The following is a 17211-nucleotide window of genomic DNA, read 5'->3' as shown; positions in this document are numbered from 1 at the left end:
AAAGAATGACAAGGCTACCCTTGAGTGTATCCGGACTAATAATGGTGAAAAATACATATTAAAAGCCTTTGAAGAATATTGTTTAAAGCATGAAATCAAGCATGAGATGACATAACTTGAAACACTACAGCATAACGATGAGGCTGAAAGGATGAACTGTACCATTGTTAAAAAAATTAGATATATGTTAAGGATGATAAAATTACCAAAGCTATTATGGGGTAAAACAGTTAATACAGCTTGTTATTTACTTAATAGATCACCATCAATTCTTTTGTGCTTTGACATTCCAGAAATAGTGTGGACAAAAAAAAATACTTCATATTCTCATTTGAAAGTTTTTTAGTGTAAAGCATTTATGCGTGTACCGAAAGAGCAGAGGTTAAAGCTTGACAATAAAGTCACATAGTATGCGTTTGTAGGATATGATGATGAGAAATTTGGCTACAAGATATAGGATTTGATGAAAAGAAAAAAAGTTAGAAGCAAAAATGTGGTTTTCCATAAAAAAAAAAAAACCATAACAACCTTAAGAAAAATAAGAATACTACACGAATTATTGTTGAGTTTGGTATTTCAACATTGATAAAAGTTCCACCAAAAAGAGCCACAAATGGTGGAAATGAGCAAGAGTTAAAATCTGAAGATATGAATGAGCTAGCCACAGTTAGTAATGACACAAATGTAATCAGTTTTGAACAATGAGAGTAATGTTCTATTTCTAAGAATATTGAACAAAGTGAGCAATCCTCTGTACTAAAAAGTGTTGAACGAAGGGAATTACCTTCGAAATCAGATAATGTAGAGTCTCAGCCTAAGAGATCTATCAGAAAGCATTAGCCATCCACTAGGAATCAAAGTTCATATTTTATTTTAGTTACCAGTGAAAGAGAACTAGAGAGCTTTAAAGATATGCAGACTACTCCAAATAAAGAGCACTTATTAAAAGCAATGAAAGAAAAAATATAGTCATTATGAAAAAAATGGTACATATAATCTTATTAAACTTTTGAAAGGGAGGAGACCATTAAAGAATAAATGGGTGTTTAAGTTGAAAAAAATGGTGACAAATTAGTGAGGTACAAAACTCAATTAACGGTGAAAAGTTTTTCTCAAAAACCTAACATTTATTTTGATGAGATCTTTTCTTCAATTGTGAAGATGAGTTACATTCAAGTGGGACTAAGATTAGCAACTAGTTTAAATTTTGAACTTAAGCAACTTGATGTAAATACTGCATTCTTGCATGATGACTTATAATAAGATATTTATATAGATCAATCTGAAGATTTTATAGTGAAAGAAAAAGAACACTTAGATTACAAACTGAAGAAAAGTATGGCTTGAAACAAGCTCTATGACAATGGTATAAAAAGTTTGAATCTTTTATAGTGAACCACAGCTATAAAAGAATGACAACGAATTTTTATGTGTATACCAAAAAAATTTTTGATGGTAACTTCATTATTCTCTTATTATATATTGATGATATATTAATTATGGAACAAGATGCTAGTATGGTTTGCAAGTTAAAAGAATAACGATATAAGTCTTTTGACATGAAGGATTTAGGTCCAGCAAAATAAAATTTTGGTATGGATATTAACCAGGATAAAAGAGCTGAAAAACTATGATTATCACAGGAAAAGTACGTTGAATAGGTGTTTAGTAGATTTAACATGTAACATACTAAATTAGTTAGTAGTCCACTAGTTAATCATTTTTATCTGAGTAAAAAATCTTGTCAGGTGATTAAAAAAAAGCAACTAGCTATTTTTAGTATTTTTTATTCTTCTGCAATTGATTTTTTTATGTATATTATAGTTCGCACACGACCTAATATTGTTCATGCAGTTGGTATAATGAGTAAATTTCTTTCTAATCCGAAAAAGTTCATTTAGAAGTAGTAAAATGAATTTTTTAATATTTGAGGGGCACTTTAAAAATGTGCTTGAGTTATGGAGTTTCACAATTAATTCTAAAGGGGTTTATTGATACTGACATGGCAGATGATCTTGATTATAAGAAATCTACTTTAGGGTATTTATTTACTTTTGTAAGAGAAGCTATGTCTTAGCAGTCTAAGTTGTAAAAGTGTGTTACCTTATCAACTATAGATATTGAGTATATTGTAGCAACTAAGTAAGTAAAAAAATACTTTGGATGAAACGTTTTCTTCTTGAATTAAGGTTGAATAAAAAAAGTATGTGGTATTTTGTGATAGCTAAAATACTTTAGATTTGAGTAAGAAAACTATGTACTATGCTAAAACAAAGCATATTAATGTTTGATATCACTAGTTACGTTTGATGATTGAGGAACAACAGATCTAGTTGAAAAAAGTCCATACTGATGAAAAATTTATGATTCAGAGTTTTACATTCTGAACAATGAAGATCGGACTTGAAGCTTTCTATGAACAAATTCAATGTATATTTATTGAGTTAACTATTTTATGAGATTTTTTCAATTATCTTTCTAATTGATTATTAATTCTAGTTTTAGTTAAAGAAAATTTTTTTATATCATTAACTTGATAATAGAGATTTTTTTGATAATTTGTAATTTTGTTTTACACTAAAATTTTTTTCACATAAATATTAATATATTTTACTTTTTTATATTATTAATTGATGTCTATTATTATAAATTTATTGTAATATATTACTTTTTATTTTGTTATATTTGTTGCTTTGCACCCCCAACTCAAAGGGCATTAAACAGGGAGGACCATGACGAATTCGCTGACTTTCCTAGGAACAGCAACCTGTACCTGTCGATTTTGCCTAACAATTTTGAAAAATATGAAAAAAATTTTTTGTTTTTTCAACGATCAACATAATACGTCATAATTAAAAATAAAGAAAAGATTTCGTGTTACAAAAATAAGTCAGTTTGGACTGGTGATTGAGACTTGAGACCACGTACGAAGTTAGATTTAATCAAACATAAACATGGTAAAGCCCTCCACCAGTGAAAACCTGAACTCCAAAAGCAAAATATAAACAGTTTAATATTATTTGTTAAAGTTAACAGTACTGTAATTTGTTAATAATTAAAATTTAATCTCTAATAACTTTAAATATAAAAAATTATTATTTGATAATTATATATATATATGCAAGAAACTCATGTATTTATTTTTAACATACATATATTAAACAAACGATAGTAACATGTTCCTCCTCTTATATTTTAACATGAAATTCACGTGGTCTCAAATTATGGATACGTATATATATACGTATATATATTATATTAATTTTCAAACTTTGTACCATGATTGAGCTGTCCTGTTTTTCTTTTGATTTTTAGTGTTTGAACGTTTGATTAAAATATGCATTTTGATGAAAAGTAATTGGTTTTTCCAGAAGTATTCGTTTTTTTTTTCTTCCTCTTTTTCTAAACAAAAGAACATGTTCCCTACCATCGAACTTTAACAATAAAGAAGATTATAAACAAAGATTCACCTAACAAAGGTTGAACTCGATTATATTGTTAAGTCTTCCTTAACAAGATTAAAGTTCAAATTTTAGACATTTAATTACGAGTTAATTACAAAAATTATCTATGTTCGAGCATATACATATAAGTTTTTTTTTTTTTATTTCAAAATGTCATTTTATTCTTAAATCCCTATAAATTAATCCAATTATTCATAAAAGGATAATTTTTTTTTGGATATTTATTTTTGGAGTAGCCAAATAATTAATTTAAAAAAATGTATTATAGATATTGAAATTTAAATTTTAAATCTATTAAATTTTATGTAAATAAAATTAATTAAATTTCGGATTCAATAATAAAAATTTTCTCTTCACTATTGGGTTATTACATTTTAAAGTGTTCATTACGATTATGTCATTTTTATTTTACAAATGATGATTTTGTGAGAATAACTTGCAAAACAAGATATGTGTTATGATCATTTTACACATTTATGCTTGCAAATAAATTCTCGAATCCCAAAAGTTGTTTAATTTGATCAATTAAGACGTTAAATTCAACTCCCTTGGCATGCATCTCAAGAAAAAAAAAAATCATTCTTACTTGTTGAAAGAATGAAGATTAAAGAAAATGAAAAACGATTGAAAGGTAAGGATAAGGAGTGGTAAAATAAAATAGAGAATCTGATGCTAATTGCTAGCCAAGTTTGAACTTCTTTTAAATTTAGGAAAGAGATGTAGAGTTTTGTTTAGCAGAATTGAAGGCATTTAGCCCATTGTATTATGGAAAAAAAAGGTGTTGAATAACGAATCACGCTTAAATTAAGTTGATTTATATAATTATTTTTTAAAAATAATATTTAATAATTTTAAATTTTAAATTTTAATATTTAATTTTTTTTTAAGTGTTGAACAAGAGAGAAATTATAAGGTCAAGCAAACCAAAAAAAGTTTGCGTTTTTGCTTATTTCAATTTTACTGCTAATTTTTAAATGGGGTTTTAATTTTGTTTTAATTTAGCATAATTTCAAGACAATAATTTAATTGAAAAAAAGGTTAATTTTCCTTTTTTTTTTTAATTTTTAAGTTTCACACCTTTTTTGCGCTTTTAACGTTTTAATAAATATATGATATGAAGAATAATTCTAATGAGGCAAAATATTATTGGATGGGCCCATATTCTACCACGTGGAAACGGTCTACAGAATAATTTTTCGTTGGGCAAAGTCAAAAACGCGGTTTCAAGGGTCATAATGCCATTACATCATTCCCTTTAGGAAGATTAAAAAAAAAAAAAGAGACACCGTCAGCTGTCTGTCAACGGACCGACTCTTGCGTTGAAGTTGCGACGCGGCGAATCTGTTCCCTTTCTTTTATGTTCATTTTCGCATAATTGCAGCTTCAACATTACCAAAAAAAAATTTATAAAACTTCGATAATTGCTTGACTAAAAAATCTTAAATAATTCTGAAAAAAAAAGAAAATTATTATTATATTGTTATAATATTAAAGCTTAACTAAAGCGGTTCTGATGCTTAAAATGAATGAAGCTACTTATTTATTTGGAATGAATGAAGTTAAGAAAAAAAAATTATTCATTATTAGTGGAATGTTCAAGGGGATTTGAAAATGATAAATATCTTTTAATTTATATTAAAATTAAAAAATAATATATATATATATAAATCTCTCGATTTCATTTATAAAATTAAAATTCAGTAATAATATATCAAAAATGAACTCATAATATATTATTTCGTTGACAGCTTTCTTGTTATATTGCAATCTATATTCTAAATTTTTTGTGTTTCAACATTTAAAAAACTAAGTAGAATGATATAATTTACTTAAGCATGAGAAAATTCAAGTTCAAATCGGCTAATATATGTGTGAACTCTCATTGTGGCTTTTTCAATGTTGAACTTCAGCTTCTTCTAATATGATAGGTGCTATCAATTTCCTTTTCACATTTTTTTTTAATATTAAAAAGTTTAGAGAGGGAGAGTTTTGAAGCGTGAATTTTTTTTTTCTTTTTGTTTTATTTGAACGTGGAAAGAGAAATCAAATTTAGCTAACATGAGATACATGCAAGTTACGTTTATTATTGAACAAAATGTTTGGATATTCGAAATTGGAACTTGAATTTAAACATTTATGATATTTTTGAAAATTGTTTTATGAAATATCATAATTAACCAATTCAAGCGAACTGAATTAAACTTTTATTTTTTGTATTTTTAAATGTTAAATGATTAATATAGTAAACACTTTTTAAATTATAATAAAATATTTAATATTTTCATTAAGCTTTAAAAAATTTTAAAATAATACACAAATTATGAATCGTTTAACTAAAATGATACTAAATTTTAATGTAATTAATTTCAAATAATTATATATAAATAAATAACTCTCAAAGAATCATATTAATTAACAGATTCATAATTCATATGTTACATTGAATATTGTACTATAATTTAAAAGTTATTTATAGCATTAATCCATATAAAATATAAAGAATCAAGTTAAAGGTAATGCCTAAGATCTATTTTTGATAATTTGGTCACCAATTAATTAAGTGAATTAATAGACTAAATTCAATTAACCAATTATTGACTAAATTCAATTAATCAATTGTCGTAGCTATTTGATTGGTTAGGATAACTAATTAAATGTCAAATTAGGTTAATTTAGTTTTAAAAATCTTTTGATTGGATTAATAAAACCGAACTTCTAATCATCTAAGTGTCAAACCTACATCGTTTAATCATAATTAACTTTAAAAGATCTTTTGTCATAAAAGAAAGAAGGATATTTAGTGATAATAATAGGTTTAGTGGGTGGCTATCACCAATAAGAATGTTTGTATTTGACTTTGTATATAGGTTTTTTAAATGAATTATGGTCCAATACATACGGGCACATAAAGGTTTTTAATTTGGTAAACAAGTTTAAAGGATAGAAACTTGTTCATTTAAGATATATTTTAAAAATTATTTAATCATTTAATAAATTAATACATCTACTTGTAAAAATAAAAAACTTCATTGATGATATATAAATAAGATTATATTATAAAAATTAGAGTGATCATCTTATAAAATTTTTATAGATCTTACACAATTTTCAATTATAATATGTTCTTACTAAAGTCAGTCTTAGGCACCATCAAATTAATATCATCTTCCAAATAATTATACGATATATTAATAAAATATTAAACTCTTAATTGACAATTGCAATTTGCATCAATGACTCAATTTTCTAGGTCCCATGATCCGTCTTCTCTTGCATGGTGTTGGATTGTAAAATTTTGAAAGATGTTTTGGATTAAGATTTTTTGTGTTTTTGTTAATTGCATTTTTTGGGGGGGATTTTTCAAATTAATTATTTGTTAGATGTCAGTGATTCTTTTTTAATTATGTGAGTTTTTAATTATTTGTTTTCATTTTCAACCAGAGTTGCAAGCGAGTTAATTGATTTAATGAGAGTTAATTTGGTGGGATGACTATAAGATAATTATTGCTCGTCTTTTTTAAAATAAACTATTTATTTATTAAAAATTAATACGGTTTGAATTTTGAAAAAAAAGTTAATAAAATTTTGAATTTTTAATTCAAATAATTAGAATTTAAATTCTAATAATCTTAAATATAAAAAAATCGTTAATTTTTTATACAAAATAATAATTGATAGATTATAAAACGGTAATAAATGATATATTAGAGATGTTAATTTTACCTGTACCTAGTGAAAATTTTAATTTTTTATCCAAATAGGGATAGAGATAAATATTATATTATTGATATAATGATGATGATGAGTTTGATTTTAAATTTTTATTAAATAAAAGGATGAAGATAGATAATAGAGTATTCACCTCATATCCGTACCTTATATGTATTTATATATATTTAGTGAATAAAATTTTTATTAAATAATATAAATTATTATTTTAAATTAATTAAAATTAATATATTTTATTAAAAAATGTATGTTAATAAAAAATTATCTAAATATACAAAATAAAAATAAAAATATTAAAAAAAATAAATTTTAGTTTTTATTTTTTAAAAAAATTACTAATATAAAGATTATCTATACCCAGTAAATATTCATAAAAATAAAAATAAAGATAAATTTAAAATATCTATTAAATATGAATATGAAAATAAGTATAATTTAAAAATTAAAAGATAGAATTGGAGAATACCCTATTCTACACATATCCTACCCATTCACATTCCGTCGGTATACATAACCAAAAGTTGATTGTTAGGCCTTTTTCCCTTCAATGGAATGAAGTTGGTCCATCATTAAAGTAGGCTTAAGGCCTTCAACATCTAAACCCAATATGAAGAAATCGTTAAAAGAATGGGTTTAAAGAAAATAGGCCTAAGGCCTTTAACATCTAAACCCATAATAAAAATGGTAATTAAAAATTCGATATTATTCTTTATTTTTTGAGTTTGAGAATAAAAGATAAATAAAACCAACACTTTGACACGTACAATATGTTTAAAGAATGGAAGTATGTTTTTTTTTTTTCTTTTAAGAAACTCAAGCCTTGGATTTGTCTTTATTTAAATTCACCTTCAATAATGGGTTCTTAATTAGTAAAAAATCTTACTTTTAAGTGAGTATTGTTTATTTGGGCAAACATAAAAAGGATGAGAGTTAATATTTTATGTCGTGTTTTTTTTTTTTTAAATACATATAAAATATAAAAAATTTTATATTAAATTTATATTGATATATTAAACACGAATTATATTTTTTAATTTTTATTTAAAATTTAAATCATAATATTTTAATTTTTTATATTATCATTGAATTTAAAATTATCATATATAATTTTCAAAATATAAATTCTAACAATCTTAAATATAAAAAAATCGTTAATTTTTTTATACAAAATAATAATTTGTAGATTATGAAGTGGTAATAAATGATATATTAGGAATGTCAATATTACCTATAGCTAATAAAAAATTTGATTTTTTATCCAATCGAGGATAGAGATAAATATTTTATTGTGGGTATAGAGATAAGAATATATATAATTTTAAATTTTTATTGAATATGAAGATGGAGACACGTAATAAAATATCCATCTTGTACTCGTACTTTATATATATATATTTAGTAAATAATTTTTTTATTAAATAATATAAATTACTATTTTAGATTAATTAGAATTAATCTATTTTATTGAAAAAAGTATGTTAATAAAAAATTACCTAAATATATAAGATTCAAATTCATGTTTCTCCTATTGTATTGTTAGTAGTTTCCTGCTGAGTATTTAAGTGTATTTTTCATAAAGAATAACTTTTGGCTTCTTTTCAAAGATTTAATTACCATTTTTTATGCAAAATTTCAAAGAGTTTGTAACATATCTGAAGGAATTCATAACTCTTGTTTTTTCACCCCTCCCATTGCTGCATGTGGTACAGAATTTGCCTTTTGGCTTTGTGAGATTATCAACTTTTGATCATTCTAATCATAGTCTTGATTAATGAATTCTGATATTATTAAAGTTAAAGTGGGCGACTTATTTATTCGTGCTGATTTAACTTTGTAATGCATTGGATAACACAGTTATTATTTGATGTAGGGAATGTGTACATTGACTCTCTCAGCATCAGTTCCTTCACTGAAACCTGCTGAATGTGTGGGTTCTATGTGTCCCTCAGCTACACCAGCTCAGTATGCAGTATTTTTCTTGGGGCTCTATTTGATTGCACTAGGGACTGGTAGAATCAAACCATGTGTCTCATCCTTTGGGGCGGATCAGTTTGATGATACCGATCCAAAAGAAAGGGTGAAGAAGGGGTCCTTTTTCAACTGGTTCTATTTTTCTATCAACATTGGCGCTCTGATATGAAGCAGTCTTCTGGTGTGGATTCAGGACAATGCTGGATGGGGTCTAGGATTTGGCATTCCAGCATTGTTTCTGGGCCTTGCTATTGCAAGTGTTTTTCTCAGGCACACCTCTCTATAGATTTCAAAAACCTGGAGGAAGCCCTATCACAAGAATGTGCCAGGTTTTGGTTGCATCATTTCGTAAATGGAATTTGAAGGTACCTGAAGACAGTAGTCTCCTGTATGAAACAGGTAACAAGCACTCTGCCATTGAAGAAAGTAGGAAACTGGAGCACAGTGATGAGTTGAAGTAAATTTCTTCTACATTTACTTAACTATTTTGAGTTTTGAATCATTTATAGTAATTTGCTATTAGTCATGTTTCACAGAAGAAATAAATTCTCTTTTTTTATTTATTTTTGGTTTGGGGAATCCAATTAAATTGAGGTTGATCTATTCTCTATCTGTTTAGACAAAATTAACAACTATAAGAAATCATTAGTTACGCGTATTCAGCTTATGTTATGCATATTATGATATTTGATAGCTTGAATATTTAAGGAACCGACTTACCGTACCAAAAATGACACGGAAAGATGGTTTTACTTATGCATATTTATCTAGAGAAAGCGGAGAATTAGTGGAATTCTGATTGATAATTTTTGGCTGGGACGCTACTTTATGCATTGTTTCCCTTTTTCTTATAAGATTGAAATGTCTTGACGAAAAGTGTATTGAAGTCCCAACAGCTATGCAGTTTCTTTCATTACTAGTTTTGCTAAGTCCATCTTGTTGCAGGTGCCTAGATAAAGCTTCTATTCTCACTGATGCCGAAATCAAAAGTGGGGACTTCCCAAACCTGTGGAAGCTTTGCACTGTAACACAAGTGGAGGAATTGAAAATCTTGATCCGCATGTTTCCCATATGGGCTACTGGAATTGTCTTCTCTGCTGTATATGCCCAAATGTCAACTATGTTTGTGGAACAAGGGATGATGATGGACACATCAATTGGTTCTTTCACTATTCCTCCCGCTTCTCTCTCGACTTTTGACGTTATCAGTGTTATTTTCTGGGTTCCCATCTATGATAGGGTCATTGTCCCAATTGCAAGGAAGTTCACAGGCAAGGAGAGGGGCTTCTCAGAGTTGCGACGTATGGGAATAGTTCTCTTCATTTCCATCCTATGCATGTCAGCTGCTGCTGTGGTGGAGATCAGGAGATTGCAGCTTGCTAAAGAGCTAGGGTTGGTTGATAAACAGGTTGCTGTACCACTTAGTATTTTTTGGCAAATACCCCAATATTTCTTGTTGGGAGCTGCAGAGATCTGCACATTTATCAGACGACTCGAGTTCTTCTATGATCAATCTCCCGATGCTATGCGAACTTTATGGAGTGCATTTTCACTTCTGTTCACATCTTTGGGGAATTACCTGAGTTCTTTTGTTCTAACTCTTTTAACTTACTTCGCAGCCAAAGGTGGGCATACTGGTTGGACACCAGATAACCTGAATAAGGGTCATCTTGACTATTTCTTCTGGCTCTTGGCTGGTCTCAGCTTCTTAAATATGTTGGTTTACTCAGTCTGGGCTACAAAGTACAAGCAGAAGAAGTCTTCTTAAGTTTCCTTCTCTTTTGGAGAGAAATTCCGCTGAGATATTATTGTACATGAAAACTGCTTGCATTTCAATACAAGGGCAGCAACTGCTTGTATTTCATTGGTTTAAGGGAGTTGCTTCTGAAAGCATTAATCTTTCTTTCCTACTCTGGGCCTGCTTGCTTTTCTATTGTAGGCCATCTTTCCATTTGTATCTTATTCGATGAAAAGCCTTCTTTCTTTTCTGCGTTGAATCTCATAGTTAAAATAGATTTTAACCTTTTTTTTTAAGGAAAAACAAATATGGGTAAAACAGAGCGGTTGATTTTTATTCTAAATAAATAGATGGCAAGGGAAAGAAAAATTACCGCGTGTAACATTACTGCTTTACCGCGAACCCTTACAGCGACAAAACATAAGCATTGCAAATGTAGAAGACCTGATTTCCTGAACCGCCGCAGTCACTCGACCAAGCTTGGAGCGTACGAGAAAAGAAAAAAAAAAAAACCATTTCCCGAAACCCAATTGTTGTTCGAAACAAAGCAAAGAGAGACAAATGGAAGTGGAAGGTTCATCGAAGAAGATGATAGCAACCCAAGCAGAGATGGTGGAGAACAGGGTACCCATCCCATATCGAGACCAATGCGCTCACCTTCTCATCCCACTCAACAAGTGTCGCCAAGCCGAGTTTTACTTACCTTGGAAATGCGAGATCGAACGCCACGCCTATGAGAAGTGCGAGTACGGGCTCGTCATGGAGCGGATGCTGCAGATGCAGAAGATCCGTGAAGAAGAGGCCAAATTGAAACAGGCTGGGAAACAAGGCGGCTCTATTCCTCTCATTCCTAAAACTGCTAATGCTTAAAGTGCCTCCATGGTCAGTCAAATTTTCTTCTTTTTTTTTTTTTTGGATTTTGAATGATTTTAGTCATTGGGTTTTTGGCAATTGATGTTTTTCTGCATTATTTGTTGATGGGTTCTTTGAATTTAGATTAAAGGTTTTTAAGGTTAGGAAATTTAGGGGTTTTGAGCTAGGTTAAGTTTTGTTTTTTGGGTTTTTTTTCAGTTGCCAGATGGTTTATTGCATGATCGGGAATTTGTTTTTTATTATCGTATCAACTGTTTTTAAGGCTTTGTTTTAATCAAGTGTTTGCTGCTAAATGTTCAATGGAAATTTCCTGTTTGGTCTTAGTATTCAATTGAAGCATTTATCTGTTTTCTTTTTTCTTGTTGGATGTGAAATTAATGAATTTCTTTACAATTTGGCACTTCATTATGAGTACTTCTAGGGGTTTTACTGGTTTATAAGGAACTCCTTTTTCTTTGGGTCTATTAATAGCAGGGTGTAGTGATTTTGGGGTTTATTTCGTTTGGTTCTTTTGGTATTTTATTGGAAAGAAAAGGGAATCCGGGATGTACCCTTATCAACGGGTTTTTGGCTTTTTGCTTTGGGGTCATTAGTCCATAGAATTGTGTTCAATTTAGCATTTCATTTTGAAGATTTTGGAATTGGTATTAGGTTGTTCTTGGCTAATGGTTTAGAATATTGTGGGGTTATCCAAAATATGGGGATTCTGGAAGGGAGATTGATAACAACAGGACTTCATATTGATGTACAACCTCTAAAAATGGGTTTGATTAAGGTAGCAATGTTGTGGCTAATGTATGCAAGTGTTTTTGGATGTTGATTAATTAGATTGCATATTATGTTTTGCAAGCAATTGGATGTGTAAATGGTGCTTTTTTCAGTTACCTTCTTGACCTGTTGTGAAGGAAGTTTTACTTGCAAAAATAGTTAGCTTTAATATTTAGGTTCTTTTCTCTTATTTCAAGGAATTAGGAGGTTTAGCCAATGGAAATATATTGATTATGCTCAGTATAAGATAGTGTGGTTACAGTGTAAAGAAGAAGGAAGTTTAACTGGAGAGCACACTGAGGTTATACATTTAGATGTACAAAAACGGAATACCCCTTTCTAATTTAACATGAGTTCTGATTAATCATTTAGTTTGGTTGTTTCCCTTAGGTTTAGCCAATGGAAATACATTGATTATGCTCAGTATAAGATAGTGTGGTTACGGTGTAAAGAAGAAGGAAGTTTAACTGGGGAGCACACTGAGGTTATACGTGCAGATTTACAAAAACAGAATACCCCAGTTATTTAACATGAGTTCTGATTAATCATTTGGTTTGGTTGTTTCCCTTAAGCAGTATTGGTACAATTCAAAATTTAGTGAGATATTTTAGGAGGCCTGAGCAGATGAATTCGATGATGCTGCTGTTTTAAATCCAAGTTCCAGATGAAGTTGCAACCTTCTGTTTTGAGCTTGAAAAAAAATACATAGTAAAGAGCTCATTCTTAGGTACTATTTTGTAGTGCATTGTGCTCAGTTGAATTTCTAAGCTGATGGAAGTGTTTGGTCAACATTTGAAAGTACTTTAATTTAGAAGTTTAGAGGATGGAACCATTTCATAACAAGAATCTTTATAGAAAATAATTTCTTAGTAAAACAAACTTAATGAAAGGAACAAATATGATCTTTTCAAATTCTGAAAGCACAAAATTTTCATACTTGCAACAATTCCTAGATTAGAAGCTCAATAACTGGACACTGGTGAAACTCATCTTTTTTGTTTTTCTCTCCCCTCATTATAGTACTCCTAAGCACAAGCTTTGCTGAAAGTTACTGTCAAACAAGCATTGAACAAGGTCATATGTGTTAGATCTACCATTTTGAGCTGTGCTAATTCCTAATGAACACATTTTGCTGAAAGTTATCATCAAACAAGCAAAAGGTTTAGTAGGATGTGTCAGATGGAAACTGGTAATCACTTTAAGGTGGTTGCTTTAAGGTTTTGAGAATAGAACAAAACTATTGGAATAATAAAGTTTCAAAATAGGGTTTGGTAGGGGGTAAGGTAAAGTGAAGAAATCAAGGATTCAGTACATAGTTGATTATGAAAGTAATGAGTTTACTGTGAACCTGATGGAGGATTCATTAAGATTCGACAGATGACTATTTTAGGATCCACAGATACATATATGTGCATCTTTCAGTGTATGATCAAGAAGTAATAAAGAGTTTCCCTTTTGTTTTTCAAGCATTGAGCAATATTAATGATTGATTCATTTGAATAGGGATTTCTAGACTCTCTTCTTCCTTTTTCATTTATATTTAAAAATAAACAAAATACTTAAATTCTTACTGTTGAATTATTACTTTTAAACAATGAGTAGGGATCCACTTATATTAGTGTAACTCTTACACTTTTTTTGTATCATTGGATTATAATTACTTAATTAAAAAATATTATTTTGATTCAAATGAGTCATAGATTTAATTTTGATCCAAGGGTGCAAAAAAAGTGTAAGAGTTACACTAGTGTAAGTGGATCCCTCCTCTTAAACAATTTCTTTACATATTAAAAAAGAATGGTGTTAGGCACACCATCAGGAATTCCAACATTGCTTGGCTGCTAGAGAACTATGGAATTTGATCCTTATGTGCTAAAAGGGATGCAGAAGTGCTCTTTAGTGATTAATTTGAATTTCTTGTTTTACCCAAATCCTTAACATCACATTCGCCAATTTCCAGTCCATTGCTATGATGCCTAGAACAGTTGTATCTAGGGTTGGCAGCCCAACTCGAGCCCGATGGGTTCCGACCTGACCCGATCACATAGGGTCAGTTTTGTTTTTTTTTTTTTTGAAATTTGGGTTTCGGGTGGGTAGGGTCGGGTATTATTAAGTGAAAAATCAGGTTCGGGTTTTAGGCAAACCCGACCCGATATTATATTAAAAATTATTTTTAATTTTTTTATTTATATATAATTATATAATTATATTTTTTAAAAATATTTTATTAATTTTGGGTCAGGTACGGTTTATACAAAAATCTGGTCGGATTCGGGTATAAAAAATAAATTAAAAAATCGGGTTGGGTTCGGGTTTTTTTGTTATGAAGTCGGATCGGGTTCAAGGCGAGCAAAAACCCGCCCCGACCCAACCCTTTGCCATCCCTAGTTGTATCAAATATTAAGTATTATATCCATACTAGTGAACTGTCAAGTGTCAGTTTTGGTTTTAGCTTTATACTCTAGAAAGGCTGCACCAGCTTCTTATTTACAGAACAGAGAAGCTGGTGCTGTGTGTTAGTTGGCATTGCAGTTTCACCAAAGCCCCATTGTTCATGCTATGTTAAGAGAAAATATGGAAGACATTATAGCGTTATGGTATATTGGTCTTTTGAGAATAAGGTTGTGATGTATTGGCCATCCTACTTTAGTAGTTCAATCGTACATCCTAATGATTGTACCATACTCACCATCATTAATATCCATTAGAATAAAGATTCTCTTTTAAGGGCATAAGGCCTCTCTAGCGTGCAATGTGTATACGTGGGCAACAAGATGGATGATCCAAATTTAAGGATCATTGGCTTTCAACTATAGTTGTTTCATATAGAAGAATAAAGAGGCAAATTATGCGCTGCAATTGTGTTATATCCTGTCTTGATGATATTTGTTGCTTCAATCTTGAGATTTAGATGCAAATAATGCATTCCACTGATATTATTTGTCAATTTTGGATTAATTTCGTTTTTGGTTTTAGTTTTCATATTGCTCATTGCTTTCATGGTTTTGTATTTCTTTCTCCATGAGTTGTGCTTATGATGATTGTTTTAAATGTGGCAGGAAGGTTTTGATAGCTTTGGTGGATGTTTGATGTTTGTCACCATTATCCGAGGGAAATTTGGAACTTTTTGTCCTGGACTACTGTAAAGGATACAGTTTCTTTTCTGATCTTTCATCAGCTCATCAACCTTGTTTATGGAATAAAGTTGCCAATCAAAGTTGACATGATTTTTTCACATATTTTGTAAAGATGATCTCAACTAGCCTACTAGGCAACTATGCCTCAGATTGATGAAGTTAATCGGAACAGATGTTACAATGGAACTGCATAACCAGCTTATTATGTTTCAAATGAGAAATATGCAATAATTTATAGATAGATTGCGACAACTGAAATGTATGTGAACGATGCCATTTGAATGCTTGAAATTGAAGGGAACTCAAACGTTTTCTAGTCTTGTGGAAAGGATTAGAAACTTGGGAACTGCGGCTGCTCATTCAACAGTTTCAACTTATTTTTAGGTCGACTTGGACATTCTCTGATCTTTGGATCAATTATTTGGTTTATATCTGGACAATTCTATCATAGGGCCTTCATTGCAAATCTGATAATTTAAAATAAAAGTGATGTGATGAAAAATTATAATAAAAAATTTAAAAAATATATTTTATACTTTTATAAAAATACGAGTTGTGACATAATTTTCATATTAATTTCGATATAACATATTCTACATGACATTATGCAAGATTTGTCAAGTCCGCTTGAGGGTCGATAAAGTTTGATACTCCGGAAATCCGTAGCCAGCTGTGTTCTTTTTTGAGTGTCCTGTTCTTTGTCTGTTTTTTTGTTTTATTTTTGAAAACTTTTGGCTGGGTTGGGACTGGGGATTTCGGTGCTTTGACTACATTGGGCATAGGTCCTTTTACCGATTTATTATTAGGTTGTCCATCACCTGCTCTTGTTTTGTAATGCGGTAGGCGGGGCTTCTTTCGGCATTATTTACAGCACCCTTAGGATTTAACCGTCTTGCTCTTCACGACATACTGTCTTACTTTTGCAATTTAAGGTGCGATTTTTCTCTCACATTGATTTTAAGCTCCGTAAGAAGAGAAAATTTTTTTCTTATTTCATAATTTCAAGTCGTTCACTTCATTATTTAATTTGAAAAAATTTCAAGATGAAGGTTGAAATTCTAATAGTTGATGAGCACATTCAAAGACTTTAAAGAACATTAAAATATGAAAATAAAAAAATACGTTATAAATATTAAAATTTTAATTTTAAATTTATTAAATGTTATATTTTAAAAAAAATTATATAAATTAATTTGATTAAATTTTAAATTTAACATATGATCAATATCAATGACATATACGTATAATTTAAATTAAATTAAATATAATGATAAAATGTTGATCCATATCTTATCTTGCCAATGCATGAATAATTTAAGAAGCAAGTTGTAGGAGAATGCAACCCACAGGATACCTACAACTACAAGCTAGACCACTTTTGCATTCAGAATCAAAATTTCAAAATGATGTCTTGCATCATTGCATGATAGATCGACAAACGAGCAGTTGAATGGCTACAAATTTACTGTTAATTTTTAGGACAACGTGGGATTTTTTTTTCCAACTTCCAACGTGCCAATCCTGAAACTAA

General features: G+C 29.5%; 2 pseudogenes across 1 annotated transcript; both read left to right on the top strand.

The window, feature by feature from the left end:
- Positions 1-9066: 9066 nt before the first annotated feature.
- LOC111289033 (protein NRT1/ PTR FAMILY 8.3 pseudogene) lies at positions 9067-10932 on the top strand (annotated as a pseudogene).
- A 415-nt stretch (positions 10933-11347) lies between these two features.
- Positions 11348-15921, top strand: LOC111288516 (NADH dehydrogenase [ubiquinone] 1 beta subcomplex subunit 7 pseudogene; annotated as a pseudogene). The gene is made up of 2 exons (XR_016341796.1): positions 11348-11784; positions 15603-15921. The product of XR_016341796.1 is annotated as an NADH dehydrogenase [ubiquinone] 1 beta subcomplex subunit 7 pseudogene (transcript).
- Positions 15922-17211: the final 1290 nt, after the last annotated feature.

This window comes from Durio zibethinus, chromosome 4 (assembly GCF_047325235.1).
Source record: "Durio zibethinus cultivar Kanyao isolate XHJ-2024 chromosome 4, ASM4732523v1, whole genome shotgun sequence".
NCBI classification, from domain to species: Eukaryota; Viridiplantae; Streptophyta; class Magnoliopsida; order Malvales; family Malvaceae; genus Durio; species Durio zibethinus.
The sequence above is the reverse complement of the archived record's forward strand: the minus strand, read 5'-3'. Positions and strand labels throughout refer to the sequence as shown.